General features: G+C 28.4%; 1 long non-coding RNA gene across 1 annotated transcript; it reads right to left on the bottom strand.

The window, feature by feature from the left end:
• Window positions 1-258: 258 nt before the first annotated feature.
• On the bottom strand, window positions 259-2,070 carry LOC115243809. Its single transcript, XR_003885266.1, has 4 exons — window positions 1,615-2,070; window positions 719-1,043; window positions 514-634; window positions 259-389 (listed from the first exon to the last, which is right to left on the bottom strand). It is a non-coding gene; the product is annotated as an uncharacterized LOC115243809 (long non-coding RNA).
• Window positions 2,071-5,478: the final 3,408 nt, after the last annotated feature.

Consider the following 5,478-nt stretch of genomic DNA (forward strand, 5'->3'; position numbering starts at 1 on the left):
TTTCTATTTGTTTTTATAAATATATAAATTTATTTTTCAGTGGTATATTGTATTGCACACATGCACATACACATACGCACACATACATACACAGCAACATATAATGTTATCTTTTTTATCTTACGCAGGTACAGAATTACAGGTACAGATAACTAAAATAACTAAAAAACACATTATTCAATAATATAACATAACAAAAGAAAAATTATCTATTCTATTTTGTGTGTATGAGTGGACAAAAAAAAAGCAGACAAGATGTCCAGAAAGAAGGAAAGTGTTTTTATGTGTGCATAAAAAAAACAAACAAAATGTCCAGAATGAAGGAAAGTGTTTTTTTTCCATGGGCCCTTAGAAGTCCATTTAATAGGCAAGGTCTAAGGTCTAGAGATCTGTAATATTTAATAATATATTATTAATTTTCTATCAAAAATTTATTTCTGTTAATTATTTTCTATAAAATTTATTATCTAATTATTATAATAAATAATATTCGTCTGAAATATGATGACTTACTACATATTAATGATAATATTTCCACGTCCATGATTATTTCGTGCATAACCTCGTCCCCGTCTCCATTCACGACCTTGAGTATATCCTCTCCCTGCCCGTTGCCAGCAAGGTTTTTGTTTTACTGTAACAGAAAAATTGTTAATATTAATATATTACATATTTATAACAATTTATTATTTATACTTACGTTGTATGTTATACTTACGTTGTAAAGTTTGTTCATTTATAGAAATCGATTTCGACTGTGTCGGAGCTGGCTATGGTGGAGCTGGCTGTGATGGAGTCGAATTTGTCGATTGCTGCTGCTCTTGTTCCAATACTTGTGCAGTCGAACTTAGTGGTTGCTGCTGCTGTTGCTGCAATGACGATGGAGGAGCTGAATTTAATAATAGTTACTGCTGGAATGATTTATTTGCAGCAACAGCAGCTGCTAGTTGTTTCTGCATATCCACTAATTGTTTTTGTAGGTCCGTCAATTCTGTTTTTAATAATTCATTTTCTGTAGAAATATCGATTTCTCCATTAAAATCCTGAAAAAATTAAAAATAATTAATAATATAGTNCTATATATATATAGCTATATATGTATTATATATGATAAGCTTGATATATTATTCGTAACTACTTTTCTGTTACGCTGCTATCTTACTATTGTTTTATAAGTATCTAATGATATTTATAACTACCTTTTTGCTACACTACTATCCTACAATTTGTTTCATAATATATAATTGTTGTAAATCATACTACTTTTTTGTTACGCTACTATCCCACTATTTCTTTCATATCATATAATTGTTGTAATATATATATTTATGTAATTCTAGCATAATATGTCTAATGTCTAAAACATAAATGTCTAATTATAATTTTATTTATATTTTTACACGTCTTCCTCCCTCTCTCTTTCTCACTCCCTATCCCATCCTTTCTTTCTCTCTCTCTCTCTCTCTCTCTCTCTCTCTCTCTTTCTTTCTCTCTCTCTCTCTCTCTTTCTCTCTCATAGCATTCTTTTTGCTATTGTTATAAATTATCAAACTTTTCACACTATCTGAATAGTAGAACAATTAATGAAAAATAGAATATTATAAGTATACTTACGATATTTCGTTCTTTTCCAGAATTTTCGTTCTTATTTTTGCCCATAACTAATCCACAAAGAGATGGCTTAACCATATAGCCAAACTTGCTAATAATTCGCAAATTAATATTGCTTTGTTGGTTATATCGATCTTCTTCTTCTTCTTATCTTTGTGGTTATAGTTAGGCTTCGGAAACCGAATATGCCTATACGCCAGTTGGTTATTAATTAAAATACGCCAGTTGGTGTTAATTAAAAACTGGTTGAGAGTGATAAATATATATAAAAGAACCTTAACAGAAACTCAAAAAAATAAGGTCCAAACAAATACGCGTAACGCGCCAAAACACGTCCACTCCCGACCGTGGCCGATAACGGACCAGAGATGCCAATTCTGAGGCCGGTATTCATAGTCAGTTCTTATATTTAAGACCGTCTTAAGCACAATCTTAAGATGTCCTAAACCAATCACAAAGCCGTCTTAGCAGCGCAGAACGCTCTGCGCATTACACGTACACGGTTCACGCTTGTGTGAATTATCCCCTCCACACGCTGTGGCTGTAGCAGCGTCTCAAAACTGGCATCAGTGTAACGGACTCGGTTATATCGATCGTAATCGATCGTAATTTTCGTCAAAAATCTTATAATTCTTGCACATAAAACACAGTAACAATTGCCGCGCGGGAAAAAGCGACGCGTTGCTGCGTCCTGTGTGCAGAGATTATTACTTATAAAGTCGGTAATGTAGTTTGTAATTTTTGTTTGTAATCTGTTTACGATTATGGATTTATTGACCATTGGGATTATCGATCAATAGATTATGAAGAATATCGCATGAGGTCAGCGTTACATTAAGAGACATAGTAATTTCGCGCTAATTAAATTAACCTATATACATAGAATATAATGTATGTATATGATAAATGCAATTTATGTGATAAAGTCAATAATAAAGTGAAGTATATAAAAGTGAGGAAGGAGAGAAAAGAAGAAAAGAATAAGAAGTTTTAAAAAGTTGTACGTATAATATTATAACTCTTCATATAGGTATATATTGCTTGTAAGAGATTACTTTTCTTAGATTATATACAAGGTTTCATTATAATTTACTTTTCCACATACTTTTCTTTGCATTATATTTGTACATACTTTTTATTTTAAAAATTATATTACTATATCAGTATTTATTATATTTTTGCATTTAGCAGTATACATTCATAACATTTTAAATTGTGAAAATATGCTATTCTTTTTATGTATATAAATGTTTTTGGTTAATGTACATCATTTTTTAGAGTAAATTAATAATGTATTTGTTAAATTATTTATTTAATATTTACTTTTTTCAGCTACGATTATTTAAAGAAAAAGAGAACAAGAGAAAAAAACGAAATAAAAGAAAAGAAAAGGAAAAAACATAAGATACAAAGAAAAGAAGTTAAAATAAATGAAAGAAAGAAAGAGCAGCGGATAATAAAAAACGTAATTATTATATTGCTCAGGTATATTTATATATATGATATTTAGCCAGTGTTCATTTTATTATGCTGTCATTTATAATTCTATGTTATGCATTCTTAGAGTATTGTTGCATTGTTAAATTGCTATTTATGATTGCTTTTAAGATCTGGTTTAAATGTAATTATCAAAGTATTAGCTTTTTGCTGAAGATATTTTTAAATTATACTTGATATACATGTATGTGTATTTGATTAAATTATACTCTATACGTGATTATTTGGAAATATGTGCTTTCAGAGTAATAATATATAAAATTGCTCTCAAACAAACAGATTTTATACTATATTCCAATATTTTTAACATTTGAGAAATTAAAATCTATTATACAATTCTTTTTACTCCCGACTGCTGCCAACCGCAGGTTGGCAAAAAACGGAGGGAGTATGCGTTTCACCGAGCTCGGATCGGTTATGGTTTTAGTTCTCAATAACTACTACATAGTTTGATATCATCTTTTGCTCATAAGTTTCTTATTAACCAAGGAAGGTTTAAAGCGTATAATTATCGTAATTTATGTTGTTAATAAAAAGTGAAAAAACAATATGGTCTCGTCTACGCGTCCTCTCATTGGCTGCCGAGTGCATCTAAGAAGCAAAATGATTCACCAATAAGATTCGTTCTTTTACACAATTCCTATATTATGTTTAAATCGGATTCTTTAAGAGTTCAAAGGGAAAATATAATATTACAGAGTTTATTATCATATTTTATTATTCTCTTTAAAATCATCGTCTTCATGCTTTCAAAGTTTAGTTTTTTTCCATTTATATCTATACGCGAGTCGCTCGTTGAGAATACTTGAGTTTTCAGATTTTAATAACCGCTGAACGGATCATTATATATAACTTAATGTGTAGTTTTAAAATCTCTTTCAACAAAGGTGCTGATTAAGTAAATCTTATAAATAATTTGTTTTTTGTTAAGCTTCATGAATAAAATTTTTTAATATAAAAGTGCTATATAATTAGTAAATGCAATATGTATGTTTATTCAATAATTTTATCATATTGGATTATTAAATGTTCTGCAATAATAATCAAAATTTATTAAAATTTGGATTGTACAAATTTGAACATTTGACATAAAATGATTAAAATTCAGATTATATAAATAGATAAATTTGTTTTCTTCAAAATTTAAAATAATAAATTGTATTTAAACACATTATAATGATTTTAATTTCTTTATATAAAAAAATAATTAGAAGTATTTTACACTCAAAGATTATGGTTAGTGTTACAGTGATAAAGAAAATTTCTACTTTTACTATTTTGACTTATCTGAAGTTATACCTATAAAAAATTTGAAAAATTGATTAGAGTTCTGATAGCTCCCTTAAAAATTCTACAGTTTTCTATTGGTTTTAGAAATAGTTTTGTTTAAAGCACCAAAAATCACATTTTTCGTAACTTTAAGCCACTGTAATTTTTTTGTTATCAACTGTAAAACTTTGATTATTAAGTATAATGGCTAGAATTCTTTGGGGAGCTATTAGAAGTCTCAATACAATTGCCGATTATCGACAAAAAATTTTATTTATTATATTCTCTTTAATTATAGTATTCTTTTCTTTAATTATTTTTAAATGGCAAAGTAGATTTTCTGAAAAAAATTTATAGATAATTAATTACAAACAATTTAAAAAAACTTTGGTATCTATATTCGTTTTTGAGAATCATGGTAAAAGTAAAAAAAGTTGTATAAAATTAAAAATCAATATATATTTTAATAAACAAACCTTTTTGCAACTTAAGTACCTCATTTTTTCATTTTTTTTATTTTTAAATCTATGTATAAACTAATACTAAATAAGTAAATAGTAAATTCATTTATATTTATTGAACAATTTGTTATTTAAAGGTATGTAAGTTGTAAAAGTTCACTCTCCTTAAATAATGTTAGTGAGAAACACGGAGTTTTAATTTTCTGCGCAGACCAGGATTTCCAGGATTGACGGCTTCAAGAATTAGCGGATTCTCAAGAGGATATAGGTAAATATAATCAATTTTAATTTTAAAAATCACAAAGAGACTATTGTGCGCCTGTAAAAAGCGGCTGCTGTGCACCGATATAAGGCTGCTGTGCGCCTATAAACAACGGCTGCTGTATACCTTTAAAAAGCTGCTGTGCGCTTATAAATAACGGCTGCTGTGCGCCGATACAAAGTTGCTGTGCGCCTATAAACAACGGCTGCTGTGTGCCGATATAAGACTGCTGTGCGTCTGTAAACAACGGTTCTTATGCGCCGACACAGAATTGCTTGTGAAAAACTTTTGTACATAAATAAAGCTAATTTATATTAAATTTTTATAAAATTTTTATACAATCTATATAAAGCTGTTTATATAAAGTATTTACTTTAT

This window comes from Formica exsecta, unplaced genomic scaffold (genome assembly GCF_003651465.1).
Source record: "Formica exsecta isolate Colony F162 unplaced genomic scaffold, ASM365146v1 scaffold734, whole genome shotgun sequence".
NCBI classification, from domain to species: domain Eukaryota; kingdom Metazoa; phylum Arthropoda; class Insecta; order Hymenoptera; family Formicidae; genus Formica; species Formica exsecta.